The sequence below is a fragment of the Alligator mississippiensis genome, chromosome 2, assembly GCF_030867095.1.
Source record: "Alligator mississippiensis isolate rAllMis1 chromosome 2, rAllMis1, whole genome shotgun sequence".
In the NCBI taxonomy this organism is placed as follows: domain Eukaryota; kingdom Metazoa; phylum Chordata; order Crocodylia; family Alligatoridae; genus Alligator; species Alligator mississippiensis.
Genome location: NC_081825.1, coordinates 288,700,457 through 288,722,287, shown reverse-complemented (window position 1 = coordinate 288,722,287; position 21,831 = coordinate 288,700,457).

Sequence of the window (21,831 nt, the reverse complement as noted above, 5' to 3'; positions counted from 1 at the left end):
GAAGAAGAAAACTATCAAGCAAGGAGTATAGGGAAAAGCAAAGCAGATTGGGCAAAGGGAAGAAGGTTGGAGTGGCTCTTGGAGGAGTGCATGGCAAATTTGTGGCACTCCTGCCAAAAAGGCTGGCCCCACTGGTCTAGAGCAGCAGTGCTCAGCCTTTTGGCCCCCACAGGCTGCATGAGTGGAATGGACCTAGCCCATGAACTGGATCCTGCCTGAGGTTGGGCCCCACATGCCTGGATCCCTTCTCATGCCATCCAGATAGGGTCCCACATACCTGCCTCTTGCTTTGTACCACTGTATTGCCCTGGCCTGTGTGCCTGATCTAGACTTCAGTGGCATGCGGTCTCCCCGTAGGGCTCCCTATGGGTTTGGAAATTCAGCAGCTGGTGAGGGACAATTAATGTTGCCTCTGCTCCCTTGCCACCAACATTTTTGGACTGTTGGAAAGCCCTGCAGGCTAATGACATGGCTCCACAGGCCGGCCCCGGCCCATGGGCTGGTGGTTGAGCATCTCTTGTCTAGAGGACTGATCTAATTAGTCACTTCTGCTGTGAAGAATTGGGTGGTGACCTGCCTCTCAGAGTTAGCCTTCAGGAAACCGATTCTTGAGTCTGTGTTCCCCGAGGCTCAAATCCAAGTCCCAATGAAATTGTTGGGCATCTCTGTATCAGTTTCCATGGGCAATGGGTCAGAGATGAAGTGTTTGCAGATCAGAGACATGGGTACATGTGCTGGGCACTGCATGCCCACAGGGGTGTGTGGACTTTTTACACTATTGGAATGTGAAGCCATGGGAGAGCCTGGTGCCGCATTAATTAAAAGTCAGATAGCTGCCCTTGCCTGTCCTCAGCGGTCATGTCAGCTGCATGCAACTTTGATGCTCCTGCAGTCTTGGGCTGCTTCTCCTTTCACCAGTCTTGGCAGTCCCAATCTTGGGAATCCCAGGCATGGGGTTTCTCTCCTCTTTGTTAAGGACCCAATCCTGTACACAATCAATGGCTAGGCTCCCACTGAGCTCAGCACAGCTGAGATTCAAGCAATATTTTCATAATGGAAAAGTCGTTCTCTCTCTTTCTGGCACTAGCCTTTCAAGTGAATACACCGGGCCACTATGAGGCCAGTTGGCACCATCTCCCTTGTATAATCCTCTGCATGGACTACAGGCAGGATACAGACAAGTTGTACAGGAGGTCTGTGCACTCCTGTACAGTGCAGAGCACTGACAGCTTCTGAGCTGCGTGAAGACTGTATGCTTGTGTGACTGTATGTAGATTATAAAACAGATCCAGTGGACACCTGATGGTTTGGGGGTCTCTGGCCGGCCCAAATGCTTTCTCCCCAGTACCGTTGCCCCTATCCCTTTAAGCAGGCAAAGCATCTGTTGAAGTCAGTGGATGCTTTGGGGGATAGAGGTCCTGGAGGATGGTGACCTATCTATTGTCCACATATATTTTTGCAGCCCTTCTCAGCAAGTGCCACATGTCAGTTCCAAGCCCTGACATACCAAAGAAAAACTGATGGTAGTGGACTGATGAATCTCAACATGTCAGAGTTGCTAAGCGCCCTATTTAGAATTTTTAAACGTTTAATTTGTAGTGATGGAGACTAAAATGAGAATTAGAAGTGTGTGTGTCAGTCCCCAGAGGGTCACCCCTCACTCCCTCTCCATCTGGAATGAAGAGGAATTGGAATTATACATGAATTAATGAATAAATAATAGTTACATAGATTTAAGATGCAAGGGTTTTTTTTTAAAAAAAATTCACGAGTTAATATTTATTTATTCAACTTTTAGAATTCCATCCAATGGCTTCATAAATATTAATTACTAATTAAACCTTAATAGAAAAGCAAACCATTTTATTTTGTATATATATTAAAACTGTTTTTATTTATATGATGAATTGGCTCTCTTTGGGATGCTGGTCAGCAGGTGACATGGATAAGATTTTAGCAGGGGATAGTCCAGATTAATTTTGCTGCTGTTCTGATTGCTGTTGCTCATAGCAATTGTGAATGAACCTTTCCCTCATACTGAGAGCCCAACAAATGTAAGAAAAAGGCCCCTAAGCCAAGAGGTGGCATTGCTGTACTCTTCTGACTGCATTATTGCTCACACTTATGACTAATTTCTAACAAGAAGAGAGAGAAGGCCAGAATCTCACCTGTTATAAGTCAGCATTGTTCCACTGACTTTGGTAACTGTTGGTATTTAGATCAGCTCATTGCCTAGCCCATAGATGATAGTTATGGCTGCCTGTACACATGCTTGGGGGGGTGGTATTTTAATTAGCGAAGAACCATTTTAATTAAGACACCTCACTGACACCTGTATTAAGCTCCTGCCCATTTAAAATATGGCTATGGGATGTTTTATCTAAACCTCATCTGATGAGGTTTAGATAAAGTGCCCTTGCAGTGTTCTAATTAGAAGGTGGAGCAGACTTCATTAATTGAGTCTGCGCCCATGCATTCTAACTAGAATGCGAACCAGCATGTGTATAGACAGCCATTGTTTTAAAATGCTTTCTGATAGCCCAGGCCTCCTCTACCTTTGGAACTTGCTGGACTTTGCTTGCAGTTTTTTGCATCCTCAGTTTTTTGCATCCCCAGTTTTGTGGTAAGGACAGATGTTTTCATGTGTTATTGAGTCCCCTTTGGAACAGGTTTACTGAAATACAAAATGAGTTTCCCACAAGAGTGTAGAGGAGGGCATGAATGTATCCTGTCTCAGAAGAACAGTTGCACAACTGCTAGGATCTTCCACTGGTATCCTATACTGCTTGGCTGGTACTAAGTCACCTGTCCATCTACCTGTGTGTCTGGTACTGCTGTAGGGTCATCCTGATGGGATATTACCTCCTTATTTAAATCCTGACACCTAGGCTTGTGATTTCAGCTCAAGGGAATGTGATGTAGCTGTGACATATGTCTGAGTATGGGGAGTCATGCCTCATGCTTCAGCATGGCCCTGTGAGGTCCTGGACTTCATTGCTTCTTGAAGAGGGAAGTGTGCAGAGACCCAGCTGATTTCTACACACCATAATGAACAGATAATCAACAACTCTATGGCCAAGTGAATCAGAGAGGACATTGCTGGGCTCCCAGACAGGAGTGCAATAAGGGGGCCCGGATAACGAGCAGCTGGACACAGAGCTGCCACTCCGCCTGGCTCCATACCACTGCTGCTCCACCCCACTCAGTGGGGCCCTTCAAAGTGCGGGGCCCGGGGACGGTCACCCCGATTCGCACCCCGCAGGGATGGCCCTGACTGGGAGGTGGAGAGTTAATGGGATGAGGATAATGAAATGGGAGGTGGAAAGAAAATGGAAAGGCTGGTGAAATGAAGGAAGTCAGCTGCTGAAACAAAATAAAAAGAAGTAAAAAAAGAATGGGAAAAGTAATAAAGAAGTTAATTAAAGAAGGTCTCATGTTTTAATAAATTGGGATTTGGGATTGATGTGTGTGTGTGTGTGGCGGGGGGCGGGGGGTGCTTGTTATGCTTCCAGGGGTAGCTGGGAGGTGGGAGCAGTGAGGGAAGGTGCTTTTGAGGAGTCTACTGCCCCTGCCATCGGAAGGAAGCCCCAGCTGATGGGGACCCAGTGTGACCCCATCCCTTGTCCCTCCACCACCCTTTCTAGACTCCACTCCCAGCTCAGTACATGCCCGGTGACCTGGCTATCTGGCATGTGCTCTGCTGGCTGTTTGTACAGGGTTGCATCCCTGGGGGTGGGAAGGTCACCCACCCACCCACTGTGTGGGGGCAGGGGGGGGCATTGGCATGGTGCTAGAACTGCCCCCTAGTAGGGTTCAGGAAGTGGAAAGTTTGTTCACACACAACAGGAGGGCGGGACAGGGGATACTGCATCCTAGGATGCTGGAGAACTGCAAATGTGGGTGGTTCATCATTGGGGGGTAGCCACAAATTAATGGAACATGAGCTGGGTAACATAGGTCAGAGATAAACCTGCCTTGGAGTGGCATTACATTAAGCTACCTAAACTGTGCTTCAAACTAGTTTTAGGTGTTAATGTGTGGACAGTCCAGGGGAAAAAATCTCCAGGAGCTGCCTAAAATTAGTGTGTAACAAGGCCCACAGACAGTGACCAAAACTGGGGAGGAGAGCACTTCCCCTATATATATTTTGCTGCATGTGCACAGGGGGATTAAACAGAATAATTTTTCTGAGTCATGGCTTTAAGCTTTGAGCTAGCTGTGTATTATGAGGTAAGCTGCCCAAACTATAGGTCTTTCAGAAAAGGGGGTGTGATGGCAAGTCCTGGGTAAATAGGCAGAATTCGCCAGGATGCTCATTGAAGCCATGACTGACGGCTGCAGACCAGCTGAGCAGACACCGTCTGGGGCTGGGCCTCTAATAAACTCACTTGTAGGAATGCTGTGGCAGACAGGGGAGTGGCATATGGTGCCGCTGCACTGATTTATAAGTTCCTGGTCCTTCCGATTACAGGAATGCACAGAAGATGATATCAAGGAGCTGCGATGAGTCAGAAGTATAAAAGGAACCACGGCCCTGCTTGGAAAGAGGGGAGAGAGCTGGGAGGCAGAGCCTGGCAGTTGGAGACATCAGCAGTTTCCCGAGGAGTCCCCAAAGAGGGAAACAAAGAGGGACTAAGGGCTGTTGGCTCCTCTGGACCTGCAAAGCTGACAGACCTGGGTAGGGAATTTCAGGGGTGAAGGAGCCCCAGAAGAGTTGTGAGCCAGTGCCCGATGAAGTCAGCCCAGCTGATAGGACAGTAAGTGCAGTTTCACCTGTACTTTCACTTGTCAGCATTTTAGGAGATTTTGGCTCCTCAGTTGGCCAGCTCAGCTTTGGAGCCTTAAGGCCCCATTTTCCCTTTTTTCCCATTTACATTTGGATGTTGATAGGGGCTCACCAGAAGACTGGGACAAATGAGACATCCAGACCTGGAGCAGGATCTGGGGCTGGAGTATTTTGGGACCCCTTAGAGACTTACTTGGGGAAGGATCCAAGAGGCAAGGGATCACATGCTTCTACCTCAGAGCATATTATTATTTTGTTGTTTCTTTTGTCCCAGTGTAATCCACTCTGATACTCAGAGCTTGGGTTTCTAGGCAACAGCAGTAAAAGTTACTGTCGCTTCATGGGAGATGCAGAATAAGTCTCCATTGGTGTAATTCCAGCACTAATACCTTCATGGGAACCCAGTGGCTTTGACCGGGTGATAAATGCATCCCTGGTGACATCGCGACAGGGTGTAGGGAAGGTGGAGCCCCAAGCCAGCAATACATCGTTCCATGAGTAATTCCCAAAGGGAGGAGGGCATAGACACACATAATAATGGCGCTGAACTCTCCTATTTCTTTTTAAACACTAAAGACGTGGCAGACAAGTTGGAGGGGGACTCCACTCCCAGGGTGCTCATGGATAGTCCCACTGGAGCTCAGGCTTGGCCACAGGGAGTGATAGTCCTCTATTTTGGTGTGGTGACTGCAAAGCCATGCAGCACAGCCCATATATCCTATCGTTCTTAATTTGATAGTTTCATAGTTGGTAGGGTCTGAAGGGACCTGAGCAGATCATCAAGTCCGACCCTCTGCCATGGCAGGAAAAAGCAATGGGGTCAAACAACCCCAGCAAGGTGTTCGTCTAGGAGCCAGCACCACTTCTCTTGGAAGTTGGTTCCAGGTCCTAGCCGCCCTGACAGTGAAGTAGTGCCTCCTGATGTCTAGTCTGAATCTACCCTCTGCCAGCTTGTGACCGTTATTTCTTGTCACTCCTGGAAGTGCTTGGGGGAACAGGGACTCCCCAATGCCTGCTGGTCCCCTCTGACTAGTTTGTAACAGGTTCTCTTCCACTCCTTCACCAGCTCTGGGAATGCCAGTGCACAATGAAATAATTTTCTGCTTTTCTTTTTTTTCTTTTTAGCTTCATATTTTTAAGATAGTGATTATAGGGTTAATTATCTGAGATACATGTTAATTAAAATGCATTGGGCCAACTTCATTCCTGGTATAATTCAGAGGCTTCAATCAATGGTGTTACGCTAATCACACATCTGGATCCACTGTTTGGTATTCCTACGGGCTTGCAGTTAATGAGACTTCTCACCATACTTACAGGCAAGCATGTGCATAAATGTTGGAAGGATGGGGGCTTTAATAAGCTTGGAAACATACAAGGACCATACACTGCTGCAGCTAATTTTTTTATTTGAATTTGGTCTAATTAAAAGGGGCTCACTAGATTAAAAATGGTATTTTGAAACAATTTTATTGCCATTTTTTAGAAGGGTAGAGTAGGAAAACCACAGTTGACTAAAAACAGCCAGGATAAGCATTTCCCTAAAAAATATAAGTTAGTAGAGTTTAAGATAAGAACGCAGTTATAAGCATTCAGTTTTCTCTATAGCACCAGGCCAAAACCCTTCAGCCCCCAAATTCGCTGGAGTGAAGCTTGCTTTTTGGTTACAGAACAGCAGACAGCCCTTGAATTTATGAGTCTTAACTGAAGTAAAGAATAAATAAACAGATTCACCAAATAAATTATGATGACTATGAGAGCACAGTAAAATTAAATGTATGAATTGAATGTGAAATGTTGAAAATTGAACAGGAATAATAAAGCCTAAGGAATTTATTGTAAGTAATCAAGTCCAAGTGGGAATCTTATGTAATTCTATACCATAAAGATGTTTTAAGAAAATCAATGTTGAAATAATTGCCCATTTAGTACAGCGCAATGTTAAATTGCTTATGGAACATTTTAAACAAAATTAATTTGTAAGTTAGAAATGGAAAATATTTAGAAATGTTTATTTTAATTGCTTAAATGCTGGTAATTCAAAATCCTTTCAGCACAAAGCGATAAACACTAAAATTAATTTCTGCTGCACACACATAAGTATATATATATATATATATATATATATATACCTCCACGCCACAGCATATTACCAACCTCAAGTGTCTGAGTTTAATGATTTAAAGGTTGAATCAAGACCAATTCAAAGCAATAGAAAAAATCCCTTTGCTTTCAGCGTTGTTGGACCAGGCCTTTCTACTTAGTCAGACTCTTGTTGAAATTCATCATTAGATGAAACAGTAAATAATATTCACTTGGTGATATCCTAAGTCCGCTTTTACTGAAATTGATGGTAAAATACTCAGTGACTTCAATGGGGAGAGAGATGGGCCAACATTTAGACTTTTTAAAAATTCCACTTGGTTAGTGGCTCATCTTTTAGTGTTTAGCTGGTTTTATCATGTGGTTAAAATAGTATAAGTATACAGAAAACTCTTCAGTATTATAATTCTTGATATGCTGAGTCAGACAAGCTTATCATAGAATCAAAGAGACGTCAGGCTGGAAGGGACCTCCAGAGCTCATCTAATCCAACTCCCTGCCTGAGGCAGGATCGTCTCTGGCCGAACCATCCTATGCAAACCATCATCTAAACTCAACATAAGACTACCCTTAATTCTGACACAGACCCACACCCTAACCTGACACCAGTAAAGCAGGGGAACCACAGCAGCCAACATCCTGCTTCTATGTAATCAATATATACTCGAGATCCTGAGTAGAGGACCATGCCCTCTGCTATAGAGGAAGGCAAAACCTCCCACAGTTCATACCAATCTGACCATGGGGTAAAATTCCCCCCTAACCCCAAATATGGCAATCAGTCTGAATCTGAGCAGAGGTGCAAGACCCTTTAGCCAGAAATCTTTAACTTTGGCCCCAGCAGGAGCACTGATACACCACAGTCAAAGTCCTCAGCCTTAGCTGTAGTCAACACCCAGCGCCTTTGAGGAAGGCTTAAAAGCACCTTGACACATGTAGCAGAAAAGGGGGGAGGTTGGGTAGGGGCAACCAGCAAAGCCCAGAAGCTGGGAAATATTCCTGGTAGAACATATGCATAGCTACCAGTAGGTCATCCCCAACCAGCGGCTATCCAACCTTTTCTTGAACACCTCCAGTGATGGAGAGTTCACATCCTTCCTGTCTATCCCATTACCTCACTGTTCTCACAGTGAAGAAGTTTTTCTGGATATCCAATCTACACTTTGCTGCCACTTCATGCTTTGGTCTGCATCCTCCTCTCTACAGCAACAGAGAAAAGGCGCTGCCCCTCTTCCTTATGGCAGCCCTTTAAGTATTTGAAGACTGTTATCATGTCCTGTCTTAAGTGCCTTTTTCACAAGTTGAACATACCTATCTCCTTTTGGTATCAGAGATGTTGCCAGTGGGCGTGTCTATACGTGTGAATTTACTGTGTAGTAACTGAAATTATTGCACAGTATAGGTGCACGTCTACATATGCACACCTGTGCTGAGCAGTAAATATGGTGACTTATGCTTACTTGAGAGGATGATGCAGGTATCAAATTTATGTCCAGTTATTTACTGTGGAGTAGCATATGTGTAGATACCTTACTATGCAGTAATACTGTGTATGTGGACTGACTTGGGACTAACTTTAGTGCGTGGACTAACTTTAGTCCCAAGTAAGTCCACACACAACGTTAATGCACTTTAATGCCTACACATGTAAACACTGGTTCATTCCTGCTTGCTGCACAGTAATTTACTGCACAGTAAATTTAAGCCAGAGTAAATGCAAATGTACACACCCAGCATAACACAACACCACAGATCATTAGTTATTTAAGCAACCTCAGGTGCCTGCTACATACATTGCATTTTTTCACTCCATCTGTAGAACAATTAAAAACAGCGAACAGTTATTATATAACATAGAACGTTTACCAGGTTTCTGTATTTTGATGATCATTTTTTGATTCAGGATGGTGTTTTTAGGACTCAGAAGGAGCTAGTCAGTGAACTGCAAGACTGAATAAGGATCCTGTGTAAAGCACTGTGGCACCAATTCAAATGGTAAGAACCCCTAAAATGTGCAGTAACGGATGTGAAAAGAATGCATTACATTTGACAACTTGTCTAAGTCTATCCAAACCATGTACTGGTTCAATAAAAGATATCACCCACAAAAATCCTTGCCAGTAGCATTAAGCTATTCTACTCAGATTCCTCTCTGACTCACTACAATGCCAACCCTGTGACAAGGGGTGCTTGTACATGTGATGGTTGTTATAATGTACACGTGACAAAAATGTCATTTGTGTGGCTTAATGGCATCACATGTTACACATGCACCAATTTTGAGAGTTTCAGATGAGTTTGAATCATTGCAAACTAAACTACATTCAGATGTATTTTAGTTTGCCATGTTGCAAATTGCAATGATGCAGCTGTCAGCTCACCCCTCCTCCCCCGGCCATGGGAAAGGCAGGCAGGCTCTGCAGAAAAAAAGGATTAGGTCCCTCACCACTTCTGCCTTTAGCAAGTGCCTGATCCCTCTTTTTACTTTTTGGTGGACCCTGCCCACCTCTCTTGTGATCAGGGGCAAGCTGCCGGTGCACCAAGAGGCCCCTGAGCTGTGAAGGGACCCAATCCTTCCCTCTGTGGTGGTGACAACTCCTGGGTCTGCCCGGGTGGGCTGCTAGCAGGCCAGGTGGTGTCCCAGCTCAGAGGCAGCACCCAGCCCGATCCAACTCTTCCACGAGCCCGCCTGCTGGAAGCCCGCTGGGCACTGCTCCCCGAGTGGGCTTGAGGAAGAAGTGGATTGGGCTGGATACTGCCTCTGAGCTTGGGCAGCACCTGGCCCACTAGCAGCCTGCTAGCAGCCCACCCAGGCAGTCCCAGAGGGTGCCACTGCTGTGGAGGGAAGGATCAGGGAGCCCACAGTTCAGGGGCCATTCAGCCCACTGGCAGCTCACCTCCCAGCCGTGGGTAGATTTCATAGACATTAGGGCTGGAAGGGACCTCAGAAGATCATCAAGCCCAGCCCCCTGCCCCAGGGGCAGGAAGTCAGCAGGGATCATAGGATCCCAGTAAGATAAACATCCAAATTTCTCTTGAAGGCGTTCAGAGTAGGTGCTTGAACCATCTCCATACCTTGGGGACTCGGACAGTAAAGAAATTCTTCCTTATGTCCAGCCTGAAACAGTTCTGCAGGAGTTTATAACCGTTTGACCTCGTCATCCCTTGGGGTGCTCTGGTGAACAAACGTTCCCCCAGATCCTGGTGGACACCCCTGATAAACTTATAGGTGGCCATCAGATCACCACTGAGCCTGCGCTTTTCTAGTCTGAAGAGCACCCCAGCCTGTTGTCGTAAGGTCTGTTTTCCTGACCTCTGATCATGTGTATGGCTCTTCTCTGGACTCTCTCAAGCTTCTTCACATCCTTTTTGAATTGTGGAGCCCAAAACTGGACGCAGTACTCCAGCTGCGGCCTCACCAAGGCCAAGTACAAGGGGAGAATGATGTCCTGGGATTTGCTTGAGAATCATCTACGGATGCAACCCTGAGTTTTGCTTGCTTTACTAGCCACAGCATCACATTGAAGGCTCATGTTCATCTTGTAATCAATCATGACCCCCAAGTCCCTTTCATCTATAGTGCTAGGCAGTGTAGCACTGCTGAGCCTATAAGGATGCTGCTGGTTTTTCTTCCCAAGGTGGAGTACCTTGCATTTTTCAGTGTTAATCACCATCGGGTTCTTGTCCGCCCATTTCCTGAGCCTGTCAAGATCTGCCTGGATCACCCTCCTGTTCTCAGGTGTGAATGCTTTACCCTAGAGTTTGGTATCATCAGCAAACTTGTCCAGTCCGCTTCTGACTCCAATGTCCACATCATTAACGAAGATGTTGAACAATTCAGGTCCAAAGACAGAGCCTTGAGGGACCCCACTGGTCACAAGGCACCAAGACAATTGACTTCCATCAACCATCACCCTCTAGGTGTGACCACAGAGCTAATTCCCCAGCCAGTGGATTGTAGTGGAGCCGAGGCCGCAGTTGGCCAGTTTTGCGAAGAAGTGATCATGGGATACCAGATCAAAGGCTTTTATGAAGTCAAGATATATGATGTCGATCTCTTCTCCCTTGTCTAGGTGATAGGTCACTTGGTCACAAAAGCAAATAAGATTGGTGAAGCAAGACCTACCAGCAACAAATCTGTGCTGGCTATCCCTCAGTATGTTGCCATCAGCCAGTCCATTAAGGATGGCCTCTTTGATAATTTTTTCTAAGACCTTCCCTGGGATAGAGGTCAGGCTGATGGGTCTGTAGTTTGCTGGATCCACTTTCCTCCCTTTCTTGAAGATAGGCACCACATTGGCCTACTTCCAATCTTTGGGCACTTCACCAGAGTGCCAGGAGTTCTTGAAGATCCATGCCAGGGCCTGAGCTATGATGCTAGCTAGCTCCTTGAGTACCCTGGGGTGTAAACTGTCAGGGCTGGCTGACTTGAAGGTATCCAGCCTCTCAAGGTGTTCCTTCATGAGGTCAGCATTGATGGGGGACAAGGAACCTCCCTCACTTGGGCCTCCCTGTCCCATAATGGGCTGGGGCATCCCATGGGACTGGTGAAAGACTGACACAAAATATCCATTTAGTAGGTTCCAGCTCCTACAAAAAAAAAAAAAAAGAAAAAGTTTTGGCTCCTTGCCATAACATGACAGAAAAATTGAAATGGTGGGTTTCAATTAAAAACCCACTTCAATTTTGGAGGCACAGAATAAAGCTGTAAGGATTAAGCCCTTGTCATGTGTACAAGCGCTCAAGGACAACAGAATTCCTCTTGCAGTCACCTATAGCCCCCAGCTTAGATATCTCTGGACACATTATTATTGACCTCCAACTTCACATGGAAAATGACAGCCATTTCAAGTCATCCGAGGGGGACAAGACTATTCTGGATTACAGGACAGTTATGCCTGAGTGCTGCTTATTGGCACCCTGCAACCTGAAATGTCATCTCTCCAGCAACAGAGAATAATTCTTGTTCTCACCGAGGCACTAAACTTTGCAACAGACCCAGATGCATACAGATCAGTACAGATCACATCATGATTTGACAAAACAACAGGTTATAACATTTGGGATTCATTCACCTGCACCTCTACCAATGTCATATATGTCATCACCTGCTTACAGTGCTTCTCTGCTGTCTACATTGGCTTCATTGGCTGGCTGTATTGGGGCGATCCCTCTGGGAAAGAATGAATGGAAATGGATCTGACATCAGTTCCAGGAAGACACAAAAGCTTGTGGTAGAACACTTGAATCTCCCTGGACATCCTGTCACTGACCTCAGAGTAGCTATTCTTAAACAGCAAAACTTTAAGAACAGACTTGAGCATGAAATGGAGGAACAAGAAATCACACACAGACTCGATTGTGGTAAGTATGGTCCCAACAGCAACTCTGAATTCTTATCCCATTACCTGAATTAGGTTTTATAACTCCTTTGTCCTTCAGTGAGTTATCTGCTTTGTTTGTTCCTTTTGACTTCTTCAACCTGCCTTCGTCTCTCTCATCAGTGTCCCTCCTTTCCTTCCCTCTTCCCTATCCTTTGAATTTAAATTGCCTTATTCCTTTCAGCCTAGTACCTTTGCTCTCTTAAAGTCCATTTATAGCACCTGATGACATAGGTGAAAGCTCATGCCTCTGTGCATGAGTTAGTCTTTACCGTGCCACCCTGCCCTGTCTCACTCTGCTGCAGCGAGGTACCTTACATCCTTATCTCAGTGGCACTCAGCAGTAGGGGGTAGAATGAGGCATATGTAGAAATGCTGGTAGGGGCAGAACCCTTGGACCTGAAATTAAAGGGCATTTATACACATACCTTTTTGTCCTGCGATGCACCAGAGATCCGCCGCTTTGGAGCAGACTTGATTAATCGAGTCTGCTCTGCATGCGAGCTGATGTGAACTGCGCTGTGCTGCATGCAGTTGTATAAGCATCAAAATATGCATCAGCACGCAGAAAATGGTGGCAGTGCACTTTTGAACTAAAATAACTTCTACGTGTTTTAGTTCAAAGGTGCGCTACTGCCATTTTCTCAGTGCTGATGCGCATTTTGCCACTTATGCAACTGCAAGTGACACAGCGCCGGGCACTTTTCAAAGCACCCATGCAGGTACCACAGCGCTATATAAAAATGCCCAGAGGTTCCTTCTTTATCACTGAATGACTCAGAGGGCGAAGTTACACGTTACACTTAAACTAAATCTGTGCAACGTTAAGCAGTGTTAAAGTTGGAACATGCTGTGAGAAGTTGCATATTAAAGATTAATGACATTTTTTCCCTGCACAGCTCTGACTTGCTACTAGAAGGCTGGCAAGCGGGGGCATGGTTAGGAACTAGGACAGCTAGGCTCTATCCCTCCTTTGAGTTGGGGGGGAGCTGGGAGTGGAGCCTCCTGGGATCCTGGAGGACTACAAATTGCTCGTTTTATCTCCAGGAAGTAGACTGAGGTTACTCCAACACAAGCTAGGTAGCATAGCGCAGAGTTAACCCTTGCCTGAAGTGGCATAGCTTTGAGATGCTCAGAGGGCACTTAGCATGAGTTAATGGGCTTTAATGTGTGGGCGCTTGTGCTTTAAGTGCCCTTAGTATGGTCTAAGTGTAATGTGTAACTTCACTCTTCGCACAAGGCTTGAAGCTTGAGCTGCCCTGAAGCCAGTATCTGATGGTTCCTCTCCTCGGTACCCAGGGTGTGGTGGGTTTTGGCTGATGCCGTCTGTAGAGTGGGAGCTGGAAACACTTGTTAGCTTTGCTCTGAGTAGTGTGACAAATGCAGCCTTTATCACCACGTCACGTCTGTGGTCCTCCTATGGCAAGGCCAGTCTGCACAGCTACCCACAGCTGCAAGCAGCTAATATGGTCACCAGAGATTACCAGAGAGTGGGGGGCAGCCAGCTGGTTGTGCCACCCGCACCAGCTGGTGGGAAAAGGGCTCACATCTGAGATACACAAAGAGCTCTGGGCCGCTGCAGGTTCCTGCCGGGTGGGGAGGCTAGTTGAGGGGGGAAGGTGGCTCTATTTCCTTTGCATGGCGCCTTCAGCGTTCTCTCTCTCTCTTTTTTTAGATACAGATATTTTTATCTATCTAATCCTGCCCAGAAGCTGCAGGAGAGATTTTTTAAGCCTTATGCTGTTCATACAGATTCATGCTGTAGTCATGCATGCCTTCAAGTGCTCACTGCTGATCTTTGAAATTAGCCCAATGCATGTTTCAAAGCCCCTCTTATCACGTCTCCACACTGTGGTCTGACACTGGGCAAGTACCAAGTATTAAGGCTTCCAGGCAACTCCATTCCACTCCACGCCTTAGTGTCAGAGGTCCGGTGCATCCAGGAACCTATGAAAAAGAGCATTTTAAAAATGAAGATGAAAATGAATCAGATAACCAATGCAGGTACCCCTGGGTTCTTTGTTTTATGCCCAGTTTTCAGTGTTACAAAGTAGTGTGGGATTGAGGTTAAACCTGGATGCTACCACTCAAAATAGATTGGTAATGAGCTAGTTAAGAGAGAATTGTCAGTTCGAGCCTTCTGGGATCACACTGAGATCTGGTTGGGCCAGAAAAAAACTTCGTTTTGATTAAAAAAATGAAGGTTTTAGAGTTTGTTTCTGTTGGGATGCAGGATAAAAATGACACTAGCGCACGAGAGAGGGAGAGAGACCTTAGGATAACCAGTATCAGTTGCTAAGGCAGACATATAGGATATGGAAAAAACCTAGGTTTTATTCCCTGCTCTTCCTTCAAAATAGCTGCTTGAAACTGGAATCCCACATCCCAGTTGAGTTCCTTGATTATCAGGTTCACCAGACTTGTACGTACTCTGGAGCCTCTGCTTAACATGTTTAACACATTTCCATACACCTGCATGTAAAAATGTATGTGTGTGCAGGTCTGCACACACATATACATATACCCTGGACCTGAAAAGCAATGCTAATATTTTAAAAAGAAATCTAAGCTGATATATTTTTCTGAAACATTTTGGTTCTGATGAAGTGGAAGTTTTCACTGTATGTAGTAACGCACTCAAAAGATGAATGAGTAGTTCCATATTGAGCCATTGATTCAGGCTGTCTGCAAACTCAGGCAGGTATCACTGTCTTGGTTTCATTTGAGTCACGTTGTTGAGGTTATGTTCACAACCATGGAAACTAGAAATAAAATTAAAACAGAAAGCTTGGAGTATAGTAATGCAAAAGGGATGGAGCCTGTGGAAAATCCCATGGCTTTGTCAGTCTGTTACAGGGTTTCTGAGACCTCATCATGGTCATAATATTAATGCAGGTCACCACAATAAGCTGTAGCCATATTATTCAATGCTTGCAAAATCCAAACACAGTAGATTGAGTTCAACATGGAGCCAAGAGCATTGACTTTGGAATATTTTTTCCTATTATCAGAACCTTAGTGTCACATTCACATGGGTTATGATTTTTTTTCGTTTTAGAGTTACTGTAGATGAGGTCAGGACACTTTTTCTGGAAACAGGATAATCTCCTTATTAGCGCAGTTTTCTAAATCAGTTTGGGTTTAAATAAGATGGATTTCTTTTGAATCTTTTTTTATTTTGAAATGCATTGTGCTTCTTTCTCATTTTTAGCTTAACTCATGTGAGTGCTAGCTTCTGATCTCACAGTTTAGGTGAGTTGGGGGCTGGGACTTGTTAATTATTCAATGATTTAAATGAGATAGCAAAGGAGCTTTTATTGATTTGCATATAAAAGTTATGAAACCCAATATATGGGAACACAGACAAATTAGTAGGCCATAAAAACCATGAGTGAATTACTGTTTTATTAAAGCTTTAAGATAACATGCTGTAGCATCTGAAAATAAAGGTCAAAAGAAAAAAAAAAGAGAAAATTTAAATGTATGCACATTAATGGACTAGGGAATGTGGCTTTACTAATAATGCCTGAGCATAAAAATTTATATTTTTCAACACAGCAATCATTTCTTTTACCCTATTGGGTATTTTAAGTGTGCTCTTGTGTATATAATATTAATTTAGTCATAAAATAAAAGGCAGTAATTCAGACAGTAGCCCATGTGAGCTATTAAATTCAAAGTACCATGTGAAGTATTTGTGGTTATGGTTCCTTGCAGTCCTGGGTAAGACGCAAACAAAACACTCATGATGCACTGAACATGTTTGTCTTTAAAATACCTTTATGTATTTAGCTTTGGGGTTTTACAACCTTGCATTTCTCTCTCAAGATCTGATTGTACCTCTGATTAGCTTTTTGGGGCATAAACTAGTGTTCCCTTTAAAACTTATTAATGAAATGGGGACTCGTAAACCAGGCGGGCTTTAAAGGAGAGGCATATGCTCTGTGTTTCTATTTGAACTTGCTAATATTGTGGGTTGCTTCTATGCTTGATCAACTAGCTTTGCTGCCTTAGGAAGTGCAAAGATGTTCTTTGATTGTCGTGCTTGGTCAGGAATACGGTGCTGAGAGTTAAGCAACAGCCAATGTGCCTCACTCTGAAGCTAGTCAGCTGTGTAAAATGTTTTTGCGTAGGCTCCCTCAAAAGCTTGAAGCAAGTATTTCAGCCACCACAGTGCAAATGAATACATCATAATTAAACAACATTCCCAACACTTAATTTCTGCGTAGGTGTATTCTAGTGATTATCAGTAGGCTGCGAGCACATGGTTGCTATCTTACACTCTGCATCCGAGCTGAAAGGCAATGCAAACAAACGCTTCCCACCTGAAGGAAATTGGGCTTAAAACACAGCCAGCCTCACGCTTCAGAGGAAATTTGGGGCCATGCAATGTCTCAGCCCCGAATGACAAAGACTCCAGCCCTACAGCTGCTTTTGGGGAACCTGGGCATGGGTAAGGGTGTAGGGGAAGAGGAGCCCTCAGGCCTTTCCCCACAACAATGCACACAATGCATAGACTAGATGAAATAGTCACTTCCCGTGCTATGCTTACGTAGAGCATGCATGTTTAAAAGGGAGCGTGTGCGTGTTTATGGTATATGAGATACATTAACTGGAACCTACCTGGTTCTTTAGTCCTTTGGAGGCTGCTTTTCAGATAACCATCTGGTACAACCTCAAAGACAGCCTTTAATGCAGGAAATATTATGTTCTTTAGCCACTTCCTTCTGCCAGCTGAGGCTTCTTAAAAGCACCTGGTAAGCTCAGGGGACTTAGCAGGGATCTTGTACACCTGATCCTTGGGTAACACACAGCTGGGGCAATCACTGGAGAGCAACAGCCTGCCCACTGTTATGGGATGGGTCTCTGTAAGACAGCACAGCAGGGTGTACGTTCACATGTCCCAGCAACCTGTGAGAGATGTGTGCTCCTCCTGTATGGGTGAGGAAAGGCCTTTGAGCAGACTTTGGGAAAGCAGCATCTGTGGATTCCCCGTGCAGCATGGAGGGTGCTCTTTTCCCTCAATGTCCCCCAAATTACAGGTTTGGAGCAGGAGCAAGCATTTATAAGTTAATTTGCACTTTATCAGGAGCCTCCTGCACTTTATCAGGAGCCTCCTGAAAACCACAGACTCCTCTCCGTCCAACACCTTTCTGATAGTTTGGAAACTGGCCTTTTCAGCATAGAGAATTACCTTGAAAATATCTCTTGTTGAAACCCCAGCAACTTCAATAGCAGTGACAGGGAGCTTTATACTTTCAAGGGGAAATTAATTTTTCCCTTTTGGCCTTTGTGGTCTTGGGAGGCAGGCCTGCCAGGAAGGGATTTCCAGCCCAGGCTCTGGGAGGTTTTCATCATTTGTGTTTTTCTTTTTGTGGAATTTCTGAAGGGGCAGGTTGGGAGAGGCATTCCTGAGATTTCAGAGTTTTTAACTCCACCTTAATCTTAGTAATGCATATATGTCCAGCTGAAGGAACCCCACTTCTAGTGACCTTCCTCAAGAGGCACTCGGATGATCTCCACGCTGCACTGGTGCACAGAGACAGGCATGTTCTTTTATGCCAAGTCTGGCATCAAATCTGAAATCGGAAGTGGACTATAGCACAGACCATCTTGATTTGCCCCTGGAAGCAGATGATATATAGACATATATAGCACGGAGATAATGTGCTCATACTAACCAAATGACCTCACTAAGAAAGGGGGAGGGAGTCTGTATTCTGCACAGGACTACTTTTAAACTTCTCACTACTCTTGGGAGAGTAGCCCCAGGTACAGTGTAGAGCCTAGACTTGGGTGAAGGGAGATATCATTTAGTCTATTGATATAATGCAAGCTGCCCTAGCATTGAGGAGGAAGGGGTTAAACTGAGACCAGGAGGACGGAGGCCTGTGTGAACAGGAATACCATTCCCTAGGCCTTTGATAAGGCAGAAGCCCTGGAGTTTCAGCAGACAGGTGATGGAAGGGGAGAAGTGGGTCAGAGCAGACAGCAATAACCAGGAATCCATCTGCTGGATAAGGTGAAGCAGGGAAATTTAGCCGAGAGTAAGCCTGCCCTTCTGATTTTTGATATGCAGGAGAGTAGAGAGGGCATTCATCATGCTGAACACTGGGGAAGGGGATGTTTGATAAATTGGAGGTGAAAAAGCAAGGTAATAGGATGGGAGCAGGGTACGTGGTAGGGCCCCACCTGGCCAAATAGCTAGACAAGATTGCAAAGCAATGGGGAGCCTGGTTTAATTATGTACTTGCTGCCTCAATTAGTAAAGCAAAAGCACTGGCCTGCCTAGCATAATTGGCAGAGCTAGCGAAGAGGGCATCCAACACATCTACCCTTGAGGCCTCCCAGTGGGGCAAGGGAAGCCCAAGTGACTGGGAAAGCTGAAAGAGAGCAGCTCACTCAAGCACTGCTGCTTTCCATGCAGAAGCATTAGGTCTCTTGAAGGCAGGTTTGCCAGGATGGGCCCATGGGAACAGCTGTGCTCTCTCCTCCACTAGCCTGTAGAGGGTCTATGGTGCTCAAGTACCTTGGCAAGATTAGATTTCAGCTTGTAAATATATGCAGATCACTCTCAGCTTCTTCCACCCAGGAAAAGGTTTGCTTTTGGTCTGCTTTCTTGCATTAATAATTACCTTCTGGAAAAGGGTGGGGGGATGGGCAGGCCATGCTTGTGAGGGATGGGTGCTTTCTGTGGATACTGTCACTAGAGCCAAATCATTATTGAATGCATTCATTTGCTGACAGGAGGACGCAGTTGTGACAGGTGCTTTCTGAACTCCTTGCTTCTTGGGGATTAGACTGCTAGGGTTTTCCACACTCAGGAAAGGTAAGGTGACTCTGCCCAAGCCAATATCAGTGCGCACTGGTTAAAACTCCTTCCATTCTTGTGGGGCTGGTCTCATTAAGGTGTCTTTAGTATATCCTCTTCAGAGGATTGATGTCATACCTTTGGTTGATTTGCCTTAACCCCCTTGAATATCCTCAAGATCCGGTCTTAAAAGTAGAGAAGTGGACAGAGGAAATGTGGTCAATGCATTGAAAGCAATGAATTAGACTTGGCTTGAAGACAGACCCAAAGGTTGATTGGGCAGGATCTTTGCTCCTGAGCTCAGAGGAGCTGGGCCATGCACAAGGGACTCTGAGGAAGCTGGTACAGAGGTGGCTATGAGAGATGACAAACATACAGGCAAGGTTGGGGAGCCCTGACAGATCACCAAGGAGGTTAATGCGAACATGAAGCAGACCATATAAATAAGTAGGGGGCAGCTTATGGAAGGCCTTCAAGACAGTGACAAGAAGCGAACATCTAATGTGTATGGGCATCCTGTGCTGTTACATAAAGAGGTGGTGCAGTAGTAGGCATGGAGGATGAGTTTATCAGCCATACGTTGTCTGTAGGAAAGGGCAGACAACATTTCTGTGTGGGAGGCCAGAGCAGAGAATGAGATACATGTGTCGTGGTAAACACACGCAGCAAACTTTAGGTCAGGTCAGCAGAAGCTTGGTTTACTAGAGAATGCATTCTGGACAGACTCATACACAACTGGAGAATTGTGAAGAGGTCTGACCTCGTACAACAGGTGAGGCGAGTACATATAGACAATATGACATCATAAGCATAGCAACGACAGATACCAATTAGCATTTGCCATGACTTTGTTTGTAATGCGCATGTTTTTCTATTTTATCTTTATGTTAGCAGATTTTAAGGGTTTCTCGTCTAACTTGTAACCTTAGGGGTCACTTCCCGTTTTGGGCTGATTCAGCAGGCTGGTTTGTGGTTACTTTTGTGCTAAGTTTTTGTTTTTTACTAGACTAGGACAGGATGGTCTCAGTCTTGTTAGTCTGGCAGTTTTGGGTCATGTCCTTTTGACTTCCCCGTAGTCTAAGCTGAATACATGATTTGCACCCTTACACATAATGGAGATTCAACTCCATTTTTCTCTTCTTCCATACATGGCTGACTACATCATTCACAGTTCCACCAGAAGACATTCCTCTGAATTATTGTATGATGTTCAGTATGGTTATTTCTGTTCTGTTCTGTTCTGAAACTCACCATCTACAGTCCTCAAATGTTGATAAAAATACTCTTTGATAACAATTGCTACTATTATTTCCAGCTAGTTCAAAAATATTTAAGTCCACAAACAACAGCAACTGAAAGAAAAAATACTTGGGGAAGTTGATTATCATGCACCTGCAATCAGAAAAATCAGAACTTGATGATGACGATGATGAGCAATCTCTCTATAAAATCCTTATTCTTGACTGCCTCGCATCTTGTATAGTGTGAAGTGGATATAAGACATTCCCATGACAATTTGGTAGGAATTTTACATAAACTCTCCAAAGGTTTAAGCGACTGCACAAAATGCTAGGTGGTGGAGGTTTTGAGCCAGGGAGAAGGCATTTTCCAGAAGTGATGAAGAAAATGATCTCAAATGAACTACCTGGAAGTTTTCTCTTAATCAGCAAGAGAGTGAAATCGAAGACTGTTTTTAATGTAACTCTGGGTGCGACACTACCTGCGCCCTCACCTGAATAGTGGGATCCTGGGTACCCGGTAGCTGGTGACCCTGCTCAGCTCCCTGGGTAGTTGCTGCAGAGTCCCCGAGCAAAGAGCCTCCCTTTACAATCAAAAACCTTGCAGACCGTTATAAAACTATTTACAGGATTTCATTATTTACAAGGTAACATATAACCAATGCAATAAAACACATGTTACACTGCATGACTGGGCGACGGTGGCTTAAGGGTTAATGCTTCTTGGATACACATTACACCAGGGGAAGGTGTACAAATTACCCACAATAAATAAGGAACCAATAAATAAATACATTGATACTCAAAACTAATAAACCATCAAGAACTTATTTACACAGTCTATAACTTGTACGCTGTGTACTGAGGACCCTGTGTGCACTGCCCCTGGCTGGGTGTCTCAGAGAACAGGACTGCATCTGTGTCCCTGCACAGGAGCTGTGGGTGGTCCCTGCTCCGAGCTCCAGGGGTCTCCGTGCAGCAGGTGGTGGCTCCCCAACCACACGGGTTTGTAGCAGGGTCTTCCCAGGCTCTGAGTCTCCTCACAGGCAGCTCCTCTCTTGTCCTGCCCCGGCAGGGCTCCGAAGGAAAAGGAGGGAGAACGGACACGTGCAGCGCTCTCCATGCAGCCTCTGCTACTTCTGCAGGGCTCTGTCAGGGGCTCTTGGAGGGGCAGCCGTGGGGAGATCCTTTTCCTGGTCTCCAGCCTGTCTCTCTCCCCCTCTCTTTCCCTGTTGTTTTTCCATCTGGGAAATCTCCTAAGCAACCCTCTCAGCCAATCCCAGGCCAGGACTCTTCCTGGGCTTTTGCTAACATCTCTCATCCAAACCCTGCTGGGGTTATATCACCCCTCCCACTTCCAAGAGGGCTACCTCCAAAGCAGCTTCACTTGTCCTCAGGGCAAACAGTGCCCCTACTGGGACAAACTCTGTCTCTTCACACTCTGTCCCTCTGCAGGGCAGCCCTTCCTATTCCTTTAGTTGGGTCCATTTTTAATGCTGCTACATCATAAAT